This window comes from Theropithecus gelada, chromosome 20 (assembly GCF_003255815.1).
Source record: "Theropithecus gelada isolate Dixy chromosome 20, Tgel_1.0, whole genome shotgun sequence".
Classification (NCBI taxonomy): domain Eukaryota; kingdom Metazoa; phylum Chordata; class Mammalia; order Primates; family Cercopithecidae; genus Theropithecus; species Theropithecus gelada.
Window position 1 is genome coordinate 586,386 of NC_037688.1, and position 22,946 is coordinate 609,331.

A 22,946-nucleotide genomic window follows, 5' to 3' on the forward strand; every position below is an offset into this window, starting at 1 on the left:
AACACTTTTTTTACCCTTCTGCAGATGGACATTTGGGAGCTCATTGAGGCCAGAGGTGAAAAAGGAATATCCCAACCTAAAAACTAGAAGGAACCTACCTGAGAAACTGCTCTGTGATGTGAGCATTCATCTCAAAGGGTTAAAAGTTTCTTTTATTCATCAGTTTGAAAACACTGTTTTTGAAGGATCTGTGAAGGAATATATAGGAGCACATTTTGGACTATGGTAAAAAAGGAAGTATCTTCAGGTAAAAACTAAAATACCGTTTTCTTAGAATCTGCTTTGTTATGTGTGCATTCATCTCACAGAGATAACCTTTCTTTTCCTTCAGCAATTTGAAACCACTGTTTTTGTAGAAACTGTGTAGAGATATTTCAGAGTGCATTGAAGCCTATGGTGAAAAAGAAAATACATTTGGTGAAAACTAGAAAGAAGCTTTCTGAGAAACTGCTTGGCGATGAGTACATTTATCTTGCAAGAGTTAAAACTTCTTTTTACTGAGCAGTTGGGAAACACTGTTTTTGTCCATTCACAGAATGGACATTTGTGAGCTCATTGAGGCCAATAGTGAAAAAGTAAATATCAAAGGATAAAAACTACAAGGAAGCTAACTGTGAAACCCCTTTGTGATGTGTGGGTTTATCGGGCATATTTAAACTTTTGCTTTGACTCAGCTGTTTGGAAACACTGATTTTGTCATATCTGTGAATGGACATTTGGGAACTCATTGAGGTCAAAGGTGATAAAGAGAATATCCCAGGATAAAAATTAGAAGGAAGCTATCTGAGAAACTGCTTTGTGATGTGTGCATTTGTCTCACAGAGTTAACCCTTTCATTTGATTCAGCAGTTTGGAAACACTGTTTTTGTCCACTCTGTGAATGATCATTTGGGAGCTCATTGAGACCAACAATATTAAAGCAAATATCCCACGATAAAAACTAGAAGGAAGATATCTGAGAAACTACTTTGTGATGTGTGCATTCATCTGGCACAGTTAAACCTTTTTTGATTCAGGAGTTTGGAAAAACTGTTTTTGCCCTTTCTGTGAATGGAGATTTTGGAATTCACTAAGGTCAATGGCAAAAAAGCAAATATCCCAGGATAAAAATCAGAAGGAAGCTATCTGAGAAACTGCCTTGTAATGTAAGCTTTAATCTCACAGAGTTAAACCTTCCTTTTCACTCAGAGTTTGGATACACTGTTTTGTTCATTCTGCATATAGACATTTGGGAGTGAATTGAGGCCGATGTTGAAAAGGAAAATATCTTCAGATAAAAACTGATAAGACACTTTCTGAGAAACTGCTTTGTTTTTTTGCATTCATCTTAAAGAGTTAAATCTTTCTTTAATTCAGCAGTTTGGAAGCACTGTTTTGTCCATTCTGCAAATGGACATTAAAGAGCGCAATGAGGCCAATGGTGAAAAGTGAATATTACATTGTAAAAACTAGAAGGAAGGTATCTGAGAAACCACATTATGATGTGTGCATTTTTGTCTCAGATTTCAAACTTTCTTTTCACTCAGCAGTTTGGAAACACTGTTTTTGTAGAAGCAGCAAAGGGATATTTGGGAGCAGCTTCAGGCCTATGGTGAAAAAAATACCTTCAGATAAAAACTAGAAAGAAGCTTTGTGACAAACTGCTTTGCAATGTGTGCATTCATATCACTGAGATAAACTTTTCTCTTGAATTAGGAGTTTGTAAAGACTATTTTTGTACATTCTGCAAACGGAGATTTAAATGCTCATTGAGGGCAATGGTGAAAAAGTGAATATCCCAGAATAAAAACTGTAAGGAAGCTATTTGAGAAACCGTTTTGTGATGTGTGTTTTCATCTCGCATAGTTAAACGTTTCTTTCAATTCAGCAGCTTGGAAACACTGTTTTTGTCATTTCTGGGAGTGGACATTTGGGGACTCATGGAAGTCAGTAGTGAAAAAGTGAATATCCCAGGATAAAAACTAAGAGGAAGCTCTCTGGGAAACTGGTTTATGGTGTGTGCATTAATCTTGCACAATTAAATCTTTCTATTCATTCAGCAGTTGTTTCCAAATTTCTATATCCCAAGAAAGATTTAACTCTGTGAGATGAATGCACACATTTCAAAGCAGTTTTCAGATAACTTCCTTCTGCTTTTATCGTGGGATATTCTCTTTTTTGTTATTGGCCTCAATGAGCTCTCAAACATCCATTTGCAGAATGAACAAAAACAGTGTTTCCAAACTGCTGAATGGAAAGAAATATTTAACAGTGCAAGATGAATGCAGATATCACATAACGGTTTTTCAGAGAGTTTCCTTCTAGTTTTTATCAGGGAATATTCCCTTTTTCATCATTGGCCTCAATGAGCTCCCAAATTGCCATTCACAGAATGGACAACAACAGGGTTTCCAAATGGCTGAATCAAAAGAAAGGTTTAACTGGATGAGATGAATGTACACATCACAAAGTGGTTTCTCAGGTAGCTTCCATCTTGTTTTTATCCTCAGATATTCACTTTTTTGCCATTGGCCTCAATGAGCTCAGCTTCTTTATAGTTTTTATCAGAAGATATTTTCTTTTTCACCATACACCTCATTGCCTTTCCAGATGTCTTTTCACAGATCCTACAAAAACAGTGCTCCAAACTACAGAATGAAAACAAAGATTTAAGTCTGAGAGATGAATGCACACATATCAAAGTGGTTTATCAGATGGATTATTCTTGGTTTTCATCCTGGGACATTGGCATTTTCATCTTAGGATTCATGAGCTCCCTAATGTGCATTGGCAGAGTGGACAAAAGCAGTGTTTCCAAACAGCTCTATCAAAACAAAAGTTTAACTCTGAGATGAATGCACACATCACAAAGCAGTTCTCAGATGCTTTCTGGTTTTTATCCTGGGATATTTGTTTTTACACCATTGTCCCCAATGTGTTCCCAAATGCCCATTCACAGAATGGACAACAGTGTTTCCAAACTGCTGAATCAAAAGAAAGATTTAACTCTGTGAGATGAATGCACTCATCACAAAAAAGTTTCTCAGATAGCTTCCTTCTGGATTCTTTTCCTGGGATATTTGCTTTTTCACCTATTGCCTCTATGAGCTCCCAAATGTCCATTCACAGAATGGACAACAACAGTGTTCCTAAACTGCTGAATCAAAAGAAACGTTTAACCCTGTGAGATGAATGCACACATCACAAAGCAGTTTCTCATACAGCTTCTTTCTGGTTTTTATCTGAAGATACTTTATTTTTCACCATAGTCCACAATGTGCCCCAGATTATCCCTTTGCAGATTGTATAAAAACAGTAATTCCAAACTACTGAATGAAAATAAAGGTTTAACTCTGTGAGGTGCTTGCACACATAACAAAGCTGTTTCACATATAGCTTCATTCTAGTTTTTATCCTGGGATATTTTCTTTTTTGCCATTGGCCTCAATGAGATCCCAAATATCCATTCACAGAACGGATAAATACAGTGTTTCCAAACTGCTGAGCCCAAAGAAAGATTTAACTCTGTGAGGTGAATGCACACATCATGAAGTGATTTCTCAGATAGCTTCCTTATAGATTGTATCCTGAGACATTCACTCTTTTGCCATTGACCTCAATGAGCTCCCAAATGTCCATTCACACAATGGACAAAAACAGTGCTTCCAAAGTGCTGAACCAAAAGAAAGCTTTCACTATGGGAGATGAATGCGCACATCACAAAGCAGTTTCTCAGATAGTTTCTTTCTAGTTTTTATCTGAAGATATTTTCTTTTCCTCCATAGGCCTCAAAGTGCTCCCAAATATCCTTTCACAGATACTTCAAAAACAGTGTTCCCAAACTGGTGAATGGAAAGGAAGCTTTAACAAGGTGAGATGAATGCACACATCCCAAAGCAGTTTCTCAGATAGTTTTCTCTTAGTTCTTATCCTGTGATGTTTGGCTTTTTGAAATTTGCCTCAATGAACTCCCAAATGTCTATTCACAGAATGGACAAAAACTGTTTCCAAACTGCTGAATTAAAGAATAGTTTAACACTGTGAGATTAATGTACACATCACAAAGCAGTTTCTCAGAAAGCTTCTTTTTAGTTGTGATCTGAAGGTATTCCCTTCTTCACCCTAGGCCTCAATGCCCTCTGAAATATTCCTTGACAGATTCTACAATAACAGTATTTCCAAACTGTTGAATGAAAAGAAAGGTTTAATTCTGCTAGATGAATGCACACATTACAAAGCAGTTTCTGATTGCTTCCTTTTGGCTCTTATCCTGGGACATTCAATTTTTGGCCATTGGCCTCAATGAGCTCCCAAATATCCACTTACAAAATGGAGAAAAATAGTGCTTCAACACTGCTGAATGAAAATAAAGGTTTAACTCTCCGAGAAATACGCGCACATCATAAAGCAGTTTCTCCGATATCTTCCTCTGGGTTATTATCCTGGGACTTTCACTTTTTCATCTTAGGCCTCAAAGCACTCCCTAATGTGCATGTGCAGAGTGGACAAAAACAGTGTTTCCAAACTTCTGTATCCAAAGAAAGGTTTAACACTGTGAGATGAATGCACACTTCTCAAAAGGATTTTCAGATGATTTCCTTCTGTTTTTATCCTGGGATATTCACTTTTTTGCCATTGGTCTCAATGAGCTCCCAAATATTAATTCATAGAATGGACAAAAAGAGTCTTTCCAAAATGTTGAATAAAAGGAAAGGTTTAATGGTGTGAGATGAAAGCACATATCACAAAAGTGGTTTCTCAGATAGCTTCTTTCTAGTTTTCATCCTGGGATATTCCCTTTTTTGCCATTGGCCTCAATGAGCTCCCAAATGTCCATTCGCAGAATGGACAACAACAGGGTTACCAAACTGCTGAATCAAAAGAAAGGTTAAATCTGTGAGATGAATGTACACATCACAAAGTGTTTTCTCAGATGAATTCCTTCTAGTTTTTATCCCTGGATATTTACTTTTTTGCCATTGGCCTCAATGAGCTCAGCTTCTTTCTAGTTTTTATCAGAAGATGTTTTCTTTTTCACTATAGGCCTCATTGCCTTCCCAAATATCCTTTCACAGATTATACAAAAACAGTTTCAAAACTACAGAATGAAAACAAAGGTTTAAATCTGTGAGATGAATGCAAACATCTCAAAGTGGCTTCTCAGATGGCTTCTTATTAGTTTTTTTCCTGGGACGTTCACATTTTCAAATTAGGCCTCAGTGAGCTCCCTAATGTGCATTGACAGAGTGGACAAAAGCAGTGTTTCCAAACTGTTGCATCAAAAGAAAAGTTTAACTCTGTGAGCTGAATGCAAACATCACAAAGCAGTTCTCAGATAGCTTCCTCTCTGGTTTTTATCCTGGGATATTCATTTTTTCACCATTGTCCTCAATAAGTTTCCAAATGTCCATTTACAGAATGGCCAACAACAGTGTTTCCAAACTGCTAAATCAAAATAAAGGTTTAACTCTGTGAGATGAATGCACACATAACATAGCAGTTTCTCAGAGGGCTTATTTCTAGTTTTTATCTGAAGATATTTAGTTTTCCACCTTAGACCTCAAAGTGCTTCCAAATATCCCTTTGCAGATACTTCAAAAACAGTGTGTCTGAACTGGTGGATTGAAAAAAAATATTTAACCATACGAGATGAATGCATACATCCCAAAGCAGTTTCTCAGATAACTTCCTCTTTCTTTGTATCCTGGGACATTCAATTTTTTGAAATTGGCTTCAAAGATTTCCCAAATGTCCATTCACAAAATGGACAAAAACAGTGTTTCTAAACTGCTGAATCTAACGAACGGTTTATCTTTGTGAGATGAATGCAGACATCACAAAGCAGTTTCTCAGAAAGCTTCTTTTCAATTGTCATCTGAAGGTATTCTCTTCTTCACCCTAGACCTCAATGCACTGCAAAATATTCCTTGGCAGATTCTACATAATGGCATTTCCAAACTGTTGAATGAAAAGAAAGGTTGAACTCTGCTAGATGAATGCAAATATCACAAACCTGTTTCTCAGATTGCTTCCTTTTAGTTCTTATCCTGGGACATTCTATTGTCGGCTATTGGCCTCAATGAGCTCCCAAATATCCATTCGCAGAATGGAAAAAAATAGTACTTCAAAGTACTAAATGAAAAGAAAGGTTTATATCGGCTAGATAAATGCACACATCACATAGCTCTTTGTCAGATAGCTTCCTCTTAGTTTTTTCCTGGGACATTCACTTTTTCATCTTAGGCCTCAATGGGCTACCTAATGTGCATTCACAGAGAGGACAAAAACAGTTTTTCCAAACTGCTGTATCTAAAGAAACGTTTAACTCCGTGAGATGAATGCACACATCTTAATGCACTTTTCAGATAACTTCTTCCTGTTTTTATCCTGGGATATTTGCTTTTTTGTCATTGGCCACAATGAGCTCCCAAATATCCAACAACAGTGTTTCCAAACTGCTGAATCAAAAGAAAGGTTTATGTGGGTGAAATGAATGAACACATCACAATGTAGTTTCTCCAATACCTTTCATCTAGATTTTATCCTGGGATATTCAATTTTTGCCATTGGCCTCAATGAGTTCAGTTTTTTCTAGTTTATCAGAAGATAATTTCTTTTTTTTAACATAGGCCACATTGCCTTCCCAAATGTCCTTTTGTGGATGTTACAAAAACAGTGTTTCCAAACTGCAGAATGAAAAGGAAGGTTTAAGTCTGTGAGATGAATGCACACATCACAAAGCAGTTTCTCAGATGACATCTTAGTTTTTAACCTGGGACATTCACATTTTTGACTTAAGCCTCAAGGAGCTCCCTCATGTGCATTCACAGAGTGGACAAAAACAGTGTTTTGAAACTGCTGTTTCCAAAGAAAGGTTTCAGACTGCAAGATGAATGCATACATCACAAAGTGGTTGTCAGAGAGCCTCCTTCTGGTTTTATCCTGGGATGTTCATTTTTTTTGCTATTGTCCGCAATGAGCTCTCAAATGTCCAATCTGTGAATGGATGAAAACAGTGTTTCCAAACGGCTGAATCAAAAGAAATGTTTAGCTCTGTGAGATGAATGCAAACATCACAAAGTAGATTCTGAGAAGGATTATTTCTAGTATTTATCTGAGGACATATTCTTTTTCACCAAAGGCCTCAATGTACTCCCAAATGTCCATTTGCAGATTCTACAAAAATAGTGTTTGCAAACTGCTGAATGAAAACAAATACGTAACTCCTTGAGCTGACTGCACACATCACAAAGTGGTTTCTACAAATAGCTTTCTTGTTGTTTTTACCCTGGGATATTCGCTTTTTTGCCATTTGCCTTGGTGAGCTCCCAAATGTCCATTTGCAGAAAGTACAAAAACAGTGTTTCCAAACTGCGGAATCAAAAGAAATTTTTAAATCTGTGAGATGAATTCACGCTTCACACAGCAGTTTCACAGAAAGCTGGTTTCTAGTTTTTATCTGAAGATATGCTCTTTAACACCATAGGCCTCAAAGTGCTCCCAAATGTAAATTTGCAGATTCTACAAAAAGAGGTATTCCAAACTGCTGAATGAAAAGAAAGATTTAACTCCTCTAGCTGAATGCAAACGTCACAAAGTGGTATCTCAGATAGGTTCCTTGTAGTTTCTCTCCTGGGATATTCATTTTTTGGTTATTGGCCTCAATGAACTCCTAAATGCCATTCGCAGAATAAACAAAAACAGTGTTTCCAAACTGTTGAATCCAAAGAAATGTTCAACTCTGTGACATGAATGCACACATCACAACGTGGTTTCTCAGATTAGTTATTCTTAGTTTTCATCCTGTGATATTAATTTTTTCACCATTGCCCTCAATGAGCTTCCAAATGTCTATTCACAGAATGGACAAAAACAGTGCTTTCAAACTGCTGAATCAAAAGAAAGTTTTAAGTGAAGAATGCACACATCGTGAAACAGTTTCTCAGATATCTACCTTCTAGTTTTTATCCTGGGATATTCTCTTTTTCACCATTGACCTTAGTGAGCTCCCAAAAGTCATTTCACAGAATGGACAAAAACAGTGTTTCCAAACTCCTGAACCAAAAGAAAAGTTTAACTCTGTGAGATGAATGTACACATCATAAAGCAGTTTCTCAGAAAACTTCTTTCTGGTTTCTATCTGAAGATATTTTCTTTTCACCATAGGCCTCAATGTGCTCCCAAATATCCCTTTAAAGATTCTACAAAAACAATATTTCCAAAATGTTGAATGAAAAGAAAGATTTAACTCCTACAGCTGAATGCACACATCACAAAACAGTTTATCAGATAGCTTCCTTCTGGTTTTTATGCTGGGACATTCTATTCTTCTCCATTGGCCTCAAGGAGCTTCCAAATGTCCATTCACAGAATGGGGAAAAAAAGTGTTTCCAAACTGCTGAATCAAAAGAAAGGTTTAACTCTGTGAGATGAAGGCACACATCACAAAGTAGATTCTCAGAAAGCTTCTTTATAGTTTTTCTCTGAAGATGTTTTCTTTTAAATCATAGCACTCAATGTGTTCCCAAATATCCCTTCACAGGTACTACAAAAGCAGTGTTACCAAACTGCTGAATGGAAAGAAAGGTTTAACTCTGTGAAATGAATGCACACATCACAAATTGGTTTCTCATGGAACTTCATTCTATTTTTTATCCTGGGATAGTCGTTTTTTGCCATTGGCCTCAAGGAGCTCCCAAACGTCCATTAACAAAATAGACAAAAACAGTGTTTCCAAACTGCTGAATCAAAAGAAATGTTTAACTCTGTGAGATGAATTCATACATCACAAAGCAGTTTCTCAGAAAGCTTCTGTCTAGTTTTTATTTGCAGATATTATCTTTTTCACCATAGGCCTCAATGCACTCCCTGATATCCCTTGACAGATTCTACAAAAACACTGTTTTCAAACTGCTGAATAAAAATAAAGGTTTAACTCTGTGAGATGAATGCACACATCACAAAGTGGTTTCTCAGATAGCTTCCTTCTAGTTTTAACTTGGGATAATCATTTTTCACCATTGGCCTCAAGGAGCTCCAAAATGTTCATTCACAGTATGGACTAAAACAGTGTTGCAAACTGCTGAATCAAAAGGAAGGTTTAAGTCTGTGAGATGAATGAACATATCATGAAGCAGTTACTCAGAAAACATCTTTCTACTTTTAATCTGAAGATATTTTCTTTTTCACTATAGGCATCAATGCACTCCAAAATGTCCACTCACAGATTCTACAAAAACCACGTTTCCAAACTGCTGAATGAATATAGAGGTTTAACTCTGTGAGATGAATGCACACACCACAAAATGGTTGCTCAGAGTGCTTCCTCTTAGTTTTTATCCTAGGACAATCAATTTTTTGCTACTGGCCTCAGTGTACTCCAAAATGCCCATTTGCTGAATGGAAAAATACAGTATTTCCAAACTGCTGATTGGAAGGAAAGTTTTTATTCTGTGAGATGAATGCACACATCAAAAAGCAGGTGTTCAACTAGCTTCCTCTTATTTTTTTTTTCCTGGGATATTCGATTTTTCACCCTTAGCTTCAAAGAGTTCCCAAATGTCCATTCACAGAATGGACAAAAACAGTTATTCCAAACTGGTGAATCAAAAGAAAGGTTTAACTCTGTGAGATGAATGCACACATCACAAAGCAATTTCTCAGATCAGAATGCATTTTTCTAGTTTTTATCAGAAAACATTTTCCTTTTCACTATTGGCCTCAATGAAATTCCAAAAGTCAATTTGAGGAATGGACAAAAACAGTGTTTCCAAACTTCTTAAACCAAAAAAAGTTTAAATATGTGAGATGAATGCACACATCACAAAGCAGTTTCTCAGAAAAATTCTTTCTGGTTTCTATCTGAGGATTTTTTCTTTTTCACCACAGGCTTCAACGCGCTCTCAAATATACATTCACAGGTGTTACAAAACAGTGTTCCCAAACTGCTGAATGAAAAGAAAGGTTTACTCTGCAAGATGAATGCAAACATCACAAAGCAGTTTCTCAGAGAGTCTCCTCTTGGTTTGTATCCTGGGACATTCGATTATTCGCCATTGGCTTCAATGATTTCCTAAGGGACCATTTGCAGAATGCACAAAAACAGTGTCTCCAAACTGCTGAATGAAAAGAATGATTTAACTCTTCCAACTGAATACACACATCCAAAGAAGTATCTCAGATAGCGTCCTTCTGTTTTTATTCTGGGATATATGCTTTTTTGCCATAGGCCTCAATGAGCTCCCAAATGTTCATTTGCAGAAAGGACAAAAACAGTGTTTCCAAACTGATGAATCAAAAGAAAGTTTTAACAATGTGAGCTGAATGTACACATCACAAACCACTTTCTCAGATAGCTTCCCTCTAGTTTTTATCCTGGGATATTCACTTTTCGCCTTTGGCCTCTATGAGCTCCCAAATGTCCATTAGCAGAATGGATAAAAACAGTGTTTCCAAACTGCTGAATCAAAAGACTATGTTTAACTCCATGAGATGAATTCACACATCACAAAACAGTTTCTCAGAAAGGTTCTTTCTAGTTTTTATCTGAAGATATTACCTTTTTCACCATAGACCTCAATGCCCTTCCTGATATCCCCTTTGTAGATTCTAGAAAAACACTATTTCCAAACTGCTGAATGAAAATAAAGGTTTAACTCTGTGAGATGAATGCATACATCACAAAGTGGTTTCTCAGATAGCTTCCTTCTGGTTTTTATCCTGGGATATTCGTTTTTTACCATTGGCCTCAAGGTGCTCCCAAATATTTATTTGCAGAATGGACAAAAACAGTGTTTCCAACTTGCTGAATCAAAAGAAAGTTTTAACTCTGTGAAGTGAATGCAAACATCACAATGTAGCTTCTCAGAGAGCTTCTTTCTAGGTTTTATCTGAAGATGTTGCCTTTTTCAACATAGGCCTCAATAGACTCCCAAATAGCCCTTTGATGATTCTGCAAAAAACGGTTTTTCCAATCTGTAGAATAAATAGAAAGTTTAATTCTGTGAGATGATTGCACACATGACAAAGCAATTTCTCATAGAGCTTCATTCTTGTTTTTATCTTGGTATAATCATTTTTCACCATTGGCTTCAATGAGCTCTAAATGTCCATTCACAAAATGGACTAAAAGAGTGTTTCCAAACTGCTGAATCAAAAGGAAGGTTTAACTCTGTGAGAAGAAAGAACATATCAAAAAGCAGTTACTCAGCAAGCATCTTTCTACTTTTTACCTGAAGATGTTTTCTTTTTCACTATAGGCATCAATGCATTCCCAAATGTCCACTTACAGATTCTACAAAAACCGTACTTCCAAACTGCTGAATGGGTATAAAGATTTAACTCTGTGAGATGAATGCACACATCACAAAGTGGTTTCTCAGATAGTTTCCTGCTAGTTTTTATCCTGGGATAATCATTTTTCACCATTGGCCTCAGTGCACTCCCAAATGTCCATTAGCAGAATGGACAAAACCAGTGTTTCCAAACTGCTGAATCAAAAGAAAGTTTTTACTCAGAGAGATGAATGCACACATCACAAAACGGTTTCTCAGATAGCTACCTTGTAAGTTTTATCCTGGGGTATTCTCCTTTTCACCATTGGTTTCAGTGAGCTGTCAAAAGTCAATTCACGGAATGGACCAAATCAGTGTTTCCAATCTACTGCATCGAAAGGAAAGCTTAATTCTGTGAGATGAAAGTACACATCACAAAGTAGTTCCTCAGAAAACTTCCTTCTAGTTTATATCTGAAGATATTTCCTGTTTCACCATAGGCCTCAAAGCATTCCCAAATATCCCTTTGAAGATTCTACAAAAACAGGGTTTCCAAACTGCTGAATGAAAAGAAAGATTTAACTTCTCTAGCTGAATGCACACATCACAAAGCAGTTTGTCAGATAGCTTCCTTCTAGTTTTTATGCCGGGTCATTCGATTTTTCTTTCCTGGTCTCAAGGAACTTCCAAATGTCCATTCACAGAATGGGAAAAAAAGGTGTTTCCAAATTGCTGCATCAAAAGAATGGTTTAACCCTGTGAGATGAAGACACATCACAAAGCAGATTCTCAGAAAGCTTCTTTCTAGTTTTTATCTGAAGATATTTTCTTTTTCACCATAGCACTCAGTGTGCTCCTGAACGTCACTTCAGAGATCCTATGAAAACAGTGTTTTCAAACTGCTGAGTGGAAAGGAAGGTTTAACACTGTGAGATGAATGCACACGTCACAACGCAGTTTCTCAGATAGCTTCATTGTAGTTTTTATCTGAATATATTTTCTTGTTCATCATAGGCCTCAATGCTCTCCCAACCATACTTCACAGGTGTTACAAAAACAGTGTTCCCAAACTGATGAATGAAAAGAAAGTTTTATCTCTGTGAGATGAATGCTCACATCACAAAGTAGTTTCTCAGATAGCTTCCTTCTAGTTTTTATCCTGGGATATTCATATATCACCATTGACCTCAAGAAGCTCTCAAATGTCCATTTGCAGGATGGACAAAAACAGTGTTTCCAAACTGCTGAATCAAAGGAAAGTTTTAATTCTGTGAAATGAATGCAGACATCACAATGCAGTTTATCAGATGGCTTCTTTCAAGGTTTCATGTGAGGATATTTTTGTTTTCACCATAGGCCTCAATAGGCTAGCAAATAACTTCTTGCAGATTTTACAAAAACAGTGTTTCCAAACTGCTGAATGGAAACAAAGGTTTAATACTGCGCAATGAATGCAAACATCCCAAAGCAGTTTCTCAAAGAGCCTCCTCTTGGTTTTTATTCTGGGACATTTGATTATTCGCCGTTGGCTTCACTGAATTCCTAAGAATTAATTTGCAGAATGCACAAAAGCAGTGTTTCCAAACTGCTGAATGAAAAGAATGATTTAACTCTGCCAGCTGAATGCACACATTCCAAAGCGGTACCTCAGATAGCTACCTTCTGTTTTCACTCTGGGATATATACTTTTTCGCCATTGGCCTCAATGTGCTCCCTAATGTTCATTTGCAGAAAGGACAAAAACAGTGTTTCCAAACTGCTGAATCAAAAGAAATGTTTAACTCTGCGAGCTGAATGCACACATCACAAAACAGTTTCTCAGATAGCTTCCTTCTAGTTTTTAGCTTGGGATATTTGCTTTTTTGCCCTTGGCCTCAATGAGCTCCCAAATGTCCATGAGTAGAATGGACAAAAACAGTGTTTCTGAACTGCTGAATCAAAAGAAATGTTTAACTCTGTGAGATTAATTCACACATCACAAAGCAATATATCATAAAGCTTCTTTCTAGTTTTTATCTGAGGATATTGTCTTTTTCACCATAGGCCTCAATGCATTCCCTGATATCCCTTTGCAGATTCTACAAAAACAGTGTTTCCAAACTGCTGAATGAAAATAAAGGTTTAACTCTGTGGGATGAATGCACACATCACAAAGTGATTTCTCAGATAGCTTCCTTCTAGTTTTTATCCTGGGATATTCTTTTTTTGCCCTTGGCCTCAAGGAGTTCCCAAATGTCCATACACAGAATGGATAAAAACAGCATTTCCAAACTGTATAATCAAAAGATAGTTTTAGCTCTGTTAAATGAATGCAAACATTGCAATGCAGTTTCTCAGAAGGCTTCTTTCTAGGTTTTACCTGAGGATGTTTTCTTTTTCAACATCGGCCTCAAAGGGCTCCCAAATATTCCTTTGAAGATTCTACAAAAATGGTTTTTCCAATCTGTAGAATGAATAGAAAGATTTAATTCTGCGAGATGATTGCACACATCACAAAGCAGTTTCTCATAGAGCTTAATTCTAGTTTTTACCCTGGGATAATCATTCTTTGCCATTGGCCTCAATGAGCTCCCAAATGTCCATTCACAGAATGGACTAAAACAGTGTTTCCAAACTGTTGAATCAAAAGGAAGGTTTAAGTCTGTGAGATGAAAGCATACATCACATAACAGTTCCTCAGGTAGCTTCTTTCTAGTTTTTATGCTGGGAAATTCACTTTTTCACCATTGGCCACAAGGAACTCTGAAATGTCCATTCACAGAATGGACAAAAACAGTGTTTCCAAACTGCCAGATTAGAACAATAGTTTAACACTGTGAGATGAACACACACATCACAAAGCAGTTTCTCAGAAAGCTTCCTTGTAGTTTTTAATCCTAGGATATTTGCTTCTCCACCTTGGCCTTATTGTACTCACAAATATCCATTCATAAAATGGTCAAAAACAGTGTTTCCAAACTGCTGAATGAAAAGAAAAGTTTCACTCTCTGAGATGAATGCACAAATCACAAAGCAGTTTATCAGAAAGCTCCTTTCTAGTTTTTATCTTAAGATATTTTCTTTTTCAGCATAGGACTCATTGTGATCCCAAATATCCCTTCTCAAATTCTACAAAAACAGTGTTTCCAAAATGCTGAATGGAAAGAAAGGTTTATCTCAATGAGATGAATGCACACATCACAAACATTTTCTCAGAAAGCTCCTTTCTAGTTTTTGTGTGAAGATATTTACTTTTTCTCCATTGGCCTCAACATGTTCTCAAATATCCCATCAAAGATTCTACAAAAACAGGGTTTCCAAATTGCTGTATGAAAGAAAGGTTTAACTCTGTGAGGTGAATGTCTACATCACAAATGGTTTCTCAGACAGATTCTTTCTAGATTTTATCCTGGGATATTCGCTTTTTCACCATTGGTCTCAATGAGCTCCCAAATGTCCACTTGCAGAATGGAGACAAACAGTGTTTTCAAACTACTGAATCAAAAGAAAGGTTTAATTCTGTGAAATCAATGCACACATCACAAAGCAGTTTCTCAGAAAGTTTCTTTCAATTTTTTTCTGAACATATTTTATTTTATACCTTATGCCTTAATGTGCTCCAAAATATCCCTGCACAGATTCTACAGAAACACTCTTTCCAAACTGCTGAATGAAAAGAATGAATTACCTCTCTGAGATGAATGCACCCATTACAAATCAGTTACTCAGATAGCTTCTATGTAGTTTTTATCTGGGGAGATTCACTTTTGCACTTTTGACCTCAAAGTGCTCCCAAATGTCCATTTACAGAATAGACAAAAACAGTGTTTCCAAACTGCAGAATGAAAAGAAGGGTTTATCTCTGTGAGATGAATGCTCACAGCACAAAGCGGTTTCTCATGTAGTTTTCTTCTAGTTTTTATCCTGGGGTATTCTCTTTTTTTCCATTGACCTCAATGCGCTCCCAAATGTTCATTGGCAGAATAGACAACAGTGTATCCAAACAGCTGAATCAAAAGAAAGGTTTAACTTTGTGTGACGAATTCACATATCACAAAGCAGTTTCTCAGAAAGGTTCTTTCTAGTTTTTAGCTGAAGATATTTTATTTTCACCATAGGCCTCAATGCACTTCCAAATATCACTTCTGAGATTCTACAAAAACATTATTTCAAAATTGCGGAATGAAAAGGAATGTTTAATTCTGAGAGGTGAATGCACACATCACAAAGCAGTTTCTCAGATAGCTTCCTTCCAGTTTTTATCCTGGGATATTTTCTTTTTCACCATTGGCCTCAATGAACTCCAAAATGTCCAATGGTGGAATGGACAAAAACAGTGTTTATAAACTGCTGAAACAAAAGATAGGTTTAACTCTGTGAGATGAATGCATGCATCACAAAGCAGTTTCTCACATATCTGCCTTCTAGCTTTTATCCTGGGATATTCCCTTTTTTGCCATTGGCCTCAATGAGCTCCCAAATGTCCATTTGCAGAATGGACAAAAACAATGTTTCCAAACTTCTGAATGAAAATAAAAGTTTAACTCTACATGATGAATACAAATGTGCCAAAACAGTTTTTCAGAGTCTCCTTCTCGTTTTTCTCATGGGATATTCGCTTTTTTGCCATTAGCCTCCATGAGCTCCCAAAGGTCCATTTGCAGATGGACAAAAACAATTTTTCCAAAGTGCTCATTCAAAGCAATGATTTAACTCTGTGAGATGAATGCACACATCACAAAGTGCTTTCTCAGAAAGCTTCTTTCTAATTTTTATTGCAAGATATTTTATCACCGTAGGCCTCAAAGTGCTTCCTAATGTTCACTTGCAGAATGTACAACAACAGTGGTTCCAAACTGCTGAATCAAAAGAAAGGTTTAACTCTTTGAGACGAATGCACACATCACAAACCGGTTTCTCAGATAGCTATATTCTAGTTTATATCTCAGGAATTTTTTTTCACCATTGCTTTCAATGAGCTCCTGAATATCCCTGCAGAGATTCTACAAATCAATGTTTCAAAACTGCTGAATGAGAAGAACGTTTTTAATTCTGCATGATGAATGCATGCATGACAAAGTGGTTTTTCAGATAACTTCCTTCTAGTTTTTATCCCAGGATATTTGCTTTTTTCCCATTGGCTTCAATGAGCTCCAAAATGTCCATTTGCAGAATCTACCAAAACATTGTTTCCAAATGACTGAATCAAAAGAAAGTTTTAACTCTGCGAGATGAATGCACACACCACACAGCAGTTTCTCAGACAGCTTCCTTCTGTTTTCATCCTGGGATATTCACTTTCTCACCAATGGTCTCAATGAGCTTCCAAATGTCCATTCGTAGAATGGACTAAAACAGTGTTTTGAAACTGTGGAATGAAAAGAAAGGTTTAACTCTATGAGTTGAATGCACACACTACAAAGCAGTTCCTCAGAAAGGTTCTTTCTGTTTTTTATCTGAAGATATTTTCTTTTTCACCAAAGACCTCAATGAGCTCCCAAATGTCCTTTTGAAGATTCTACAAAAACAGTGCTTACCAACTGCTAAATGAAAAGGAAGGTATAACTCTTTGAGATGAATGCACACATCACATCATAAAGTAGTTTCTCAGAATGCTTCTTTCTATTTTTTTTCTGAAGATATTTTCTTTTTCACTATAGGCCTCATTGCATTACTACATATCCCATCGCAGATTCTACAGAAACAGTGTTTCCAAACTGTTGAATAAAAAGAAAGTTTAGCTATGTGAGATGAATGCACACATCAGAAATTGGTTTCTCTGAAAGCTTCTTTCTAATTTTTATCAGAAGATATTTTCTTTATCACTATATGCCTTAAAGCATTCACAAATGTCCATACACAGAATGTACAAAGACAGTGTTTCCAAACTGCTGAATGAAAGAAAACGTTTAAATGGTGGAGACGAATACACATCAAAAACCAGTTTCTCAGATAGCTATCTTCTAGTCTATATCTTGGTATATTGGCTCTTTTGCCATTGTCAAGTAGTTCCCAAATAATCCTTCAGAGAATCTTTAAAAACAGTGTTTACAAACGGCTGAATGATAAGCAAGGTTTAAATCTGCAAGGTGAATGCAAACATCATAAAGCACAATGAGCTCCTGGATATCTTTTAGGAGATTCTACACAAACAGTGTTTCCAAACTGCTGATTGAAAAGAAAGGATTGTGTCTATGAGATGAATGCACATACCACAAAGCAGTACCTCAGAAAGTGTCTTTCCACTTTTTATCTGAATATATTTTCTTTTTCACCATAGACCACAATGCACTCCCAAATATCCCTCCACACATTCTACAAAAAAGTATTTCTAAACTGCTGAATGAAAATGCACATCACAAAGCAGTTTTTCAGATAGCTTCCTTGTAGATTTTATCCTGGGATATTCAGTTTTTTGACATTGGTCTCAGTGAGCTCCCAAATGTTCATTTGCAGAAAGGAAAAAAACAGTGTTTCCAAACTGCTGAATCAAAAGGGAGGTTTAACTCTGAGAGATGAATGCACACATCACAAAGTGCTGTCTCAGAAAACTTCTTTCTAATTTTTATCATAAGCTATTTTCTTTATCACCATAGGCCTCAAGGTGCTTCCAAATATCCATTCACAGAATGTACAAAGACAGAATTACCAAACTGCTGAAACAAAACTTTGGTTTAATTCTGTGAGATAAATGCATACATTGCTAAGCAGTTTCTCAGATAGCTATTTTCTAGTTTATATCTCCTGATATTTGCTTTTCACCATTGACTTCAATGGGCTCCCGAGTATCCTTTTGGACATCCTACAAAAACAGTGTTTCCAAACTGCTGAATGAAAAGTTTAACTCTGTGTGATGAATACACACATGACAAAGTGATATTTCAGATGGCTTCCTTCTAGTTTTTATCCTGGAATATTCGCTTCTTCGCCATTGGCCTTCATGAGCTCCAAATGTCCTTTCACAGAATGGACAAAAATAATGTTTTCAATGTACTCAATCAAAATAAATGTTTGACTCTGTGAGACAAACTCACACATCACAGAGTAGTTTCTCAGAAAGCTTTTCTGGTTTTTATCTGATGATATTTTCTTTCTCTCCATAGGCTTCAAACGGCTCCCAAATGTCCATTCACAGACACTACAAAAACGTTGTTTACAAACTGCTGAATGAAAAGAAGGATTTAATTTTCACGATGAATGCACACATCAAAAAGTGGTTTCTCAGATAGCTTCCTTTTAGTTTTCATCTTTGGATATTCGCCTTTTGGCCATTGGCCTCTAGGAGATTCCAAATGTCCATTCACAGAATGTACAAAAACAGTGTTTCCAAACTGCTGAATCAAAGCAATGGTTTAACTCAGTGACATGAATGCACGTGCCACAAAGTGGTTTCTTAGAAAGCTTCTTTCTAATTTTTATCACAAGATATTTTCTTCATCACCATAGGTGTCAATGCACTATCAAATGTCCATTCTCAGAATGTAGAAAAACAGTGTTTCCAAACTGATGAATCAAAATAAATGTTTAACTCTGCTAGATGAATGCACATATCACAAAACAGTATCTCAGATAGGTATCTTGTAGTTTAAATCTCGGTATATTTGCTTTTATGAGATTGTCCTCAATGAGATCCCAAATATCTTTTAGGAGATTCTTCAAAAAGAGTGTTTCCAAACTGCTGAATGTAAAGAAACATTGAATTCGCGAGATGAATGCAAACATCACAAAGTGGTTTCTCTGATAGCATCCTTCCAGTTTTTATCCTGGGATACTCACTTTTTGCCATTGGCCACAATGAGCTGCCAAATGACTATTCACTGAATGTGGCAAAACAGTGTTTCCAGCCTGCTGAATGAAAAGAAATGTTTAACTCTGCAAGATGAATGCACACATCACATAGTGATTTCTCAGATAGCTTCCTTCTTGTTTTCATCTTGGGATATTGACTTTTCTTCTTTGGTATCAATGCGTTCCCAAATGCATTTCTTTTCCACCATAGGAATAGCTTTTTTCTGGTTTTTATTGAGGGATAGTCACTTTCTCGCAACTGGCCTCAATGAGCTCCCAAATGTCCATTTGTAGAATGGAAAGCAACAGTATTTTCAACCTGCTGAATGAAAATAAGGGTTTAACACTGTGAGATGATTGCACCCATCATAAAGTGGTTTTTCAGAACGCTTCTTTCTGGTTTTTATCTGAATATATTTTCTATTTCACTGTAGGTCTCTGTGCACTCCCAAGTATTCTTTTGCAGTTTCTACAAAAACAGTGTTTCCAAACTGCTAAATGAAAAGAACATTTCAACTCTGCAAGATGAATGCACACCTCACAAATCTGTTTCTCAGATAGCTTCTTTTTAGTTTTTATCCTGAAATAATTGCTCTTTCACCATTGGACTCAATGAACTCCCAAATATCCATTTGCAGAATGGGAAAAAATAGAGTTTCCAAACTACTGAATCAAAAGAAAGGTTTATCTCTATGAGATGAAGCAAACATCACAAAGCAGTTGCTCAGAAAGTTTCCTTTTGGTTTTTATCAGAAGATATTATACTTTTGACTATAGGCCTCAATGTGTCCCAAATATCCCTTTGCAGATTCTACAAAAACGGGGTTTCCAAACTGCTGAGTGAGAGGAAATATTCAATGTTGCAACATGAATGCACACATCACGAAGTGGTTTCTCACATAGCTTTCTTCCAGTTTTTTTCCTGGGATGTTCACTTTTTGCAATTGGTCTGAATGAGCACCCAAATTCATTCACAGAATGGACAAAAACAGTGTTTCCAAACTGCTGAATCAAAAGAAATATTTACCTCTGTGAGATGAATGCATACATTACAAAGCAGTTTCTCAGAATATTGCTTTCTAGTTTTAATCTGAAGATAATTTCTTTTTCACAATAGGCCTTAATGTGCTCCCAAATATTCCTTCACAGATTCTACAAAAACAGTGTTTCCAAACTACTGAATGAAAAGAAAAGTTTAATTCTGCAAGATGAATGCACACATCACAAAGCAATTTCTCAGATTGCTTTCTACCAGTTTTTATCCTGGGATATTCACTTTTTCTCTATTGGCCTCAATGATCTCCCAAATGTCCTTTTGCAGAATGGACAAAAACCGTATTTCCAAAGTGCTGAATCAAGGAATGGTTTGACTCTGTGAGGTGAATGCACACGTCACAAAGTAATTCCTCAGAAACTTCCTTCTAATTTTTGTCTGAAGATAATTTCTTTTTCACTTCATGTCTCAATGCGCTCCCAAATATTCCTTCACAGATTCCAGGAAGACAGTGTTTCCAAACCGCTGAATGAAAAGAAAGGTTCAACTCTACAAAATGAAGGCACACATCACAAAGTGGTTTCTCAGTTAGATTCCTTCTAGTTTTTATCGTGAAATATTCACTTTTTCAACATTGGATTCAATGAACTCCCAAATATCCATTTACAGAATGGTAAAAAACAGTTTTTCCAAACTGCTGAATCAAAAGAAGGGTTTAACTCTGTGAGATGAATACACACATAACAATTCAGTTTCTCAGAAAGCTTCCTTTTGGTTTTTATCTGAAGATATTTTCTTTTTGACTGCAGACTTCAATGTGCTCCCAAATATCCCATCACAGGTTCTACAACAACAGTGTTTCCAAACTGCTGAATCAAAAGAAAGTTTCAACTCTGCAAAATGAAGGAACAGTTTCTCGGATAGCTTCCTTCCATTTTTTATCCTGGAAAATTCGCTTTTTCACCACTGGCCTCAAAGTGGTCCTAAATGTCCATTCCCAAAATGGACAAAACAGTCTTTCCAAACTGCTGAAGCAAAAGGAACATTTAACTCTGTATGATGAATACTCACAACACAAGCAGTTTCTCAGAAAGCTTCTCTCTAGTTTTAATCTGTAGATATTTTCTTTTTCATTGCAGTCCTGAATGCACTCCTAAATATCCCTTTGAGATTCTACAAAAACAGTGTTTCCAAAGTGCTGAATTAAAAGAAACTTTTACCTCTGCGAGTTAAATGCACATATCACAAGGCGCTTTCTCAGAGAGCTTTCTATTAGTTTTCTTTTCACCCCCCAGGGATATTCATTTTTTTGCCATTGGCCTCCAGGAGATTTTCAATGTCCATGAGCAGAATGGACAAAATCACTGTTTCCAAACTGCTGAATCAAAAGAAAGGTTTAGCTGTGTGAAATGAATGCAAACATCAAAAAGCAGTTTATCAGAAATTTTCTTTCTAGTTTTTATCTGAAGATATTTTCTTTTCAACCATAGGCCTCAAAGCCCTCTGAAATTTCCCTTCACAGATTTTACAAAACAGTATTTCCAAACTGCTGGATATAAAGGGAGATTTAACTCTGCAAGATGAATGCACACATCACAAAGTGGTATCCCAGATAGTTTCCTTCTAGTTTATATCCTGGGATATTTGGTTTTTCATGATTGGCCTCAATGAGCTCCGAAATGTCCATTCCCAGAATGGACAAAAACAATGTTTTCAAACTGTTTAATAAAAATAAAGTTTTATCTTTATGAAATTAATGCACACATGACACAGCAACTTCTCAGAAAGCTACTTTCTAGTTTTAATCTGAAGATATTTTCTTTTTCACTGTAGGCCTTGAAGCAATCCCAAATATACCATTGCAGATTCTAAAAATACAGTGTTTCCAAAGTGCTGATTGAAAATAAAGGTGTATGTAACTCAGTGAGATGAATGAAGACATCACAAAGCCATTTCTCAGATAGTTTCCTTCAAGTTTTTATCATGGTGTATTTGCTTTTTCACCATTGGCCTCTATGAGCTACCAAATGTCCTTTTGCTGAATGGACAAAAACAGTGTTTCCAAACTGTTGAATCAAAGGAAATATTTAATACTATGAAATGAATGCAGACGTCACAAAGCAATTTCTCAGAAAGCTTCTTTCTGGTTTTTATGTGAAGATATTTTCTTTTTCACCATAGCCCTCAATGAGCACCAAAATGTCCATTTGCTGATTCTACAAAAACAGTGTCTCCAAGCTGTTTTATGAGAAGAAATATTTACAACTTTGAGATTAATTCACACATCACAAAATGGTTTCTCAGATACCTTTCTTTTAGTTTTTATACAGGGATATTTGCTTTTTCGCCATTTGCCAGAATGAGCTCCCAAAAGTCCATTTGCAGAATTGACAAAAACAGTGTTTCCAAACTGCTGAATCAAAAGACAGATTTAGCTCTCTGAGATGAATGCACACATCACAAAGCAGTTTCTTAGAAAACTTCTTTCTAATTTTTATCGGAAGATATTTTCTGTTTCATGAGAGAACTCAATGCACTACCAAATATCCCTTTGCAGATTCTACAAAAACAGTGTCTCCAAACTGCTGAATGAAAAGAAAGGTTTAACTCTGCAAGATGAAAGCACACATCACAAAATGGTTTCAGAGACAGCTTCCTTCTGCTTTTTATCCTGGGATATTCGCTTTTTCTCCATTGGCCTCAATGAGATCCCAAATGTACTCTTGCACAGTGGACAAAAACAACACTTCCAAACTGTTGAATCAAAATAATGGCTTACCTCTATGAGATGAATGTACACATTGCAAAGCAGTTTCTCAGAAACCATCTTCCTAACGTTTATCTGAACATATATTGGTTTTCATTATAGGCCTCTATGAACTCCCAAATATAACTTCACATATTCTACAAAAACAGTGTTTCCAAATTGCTAA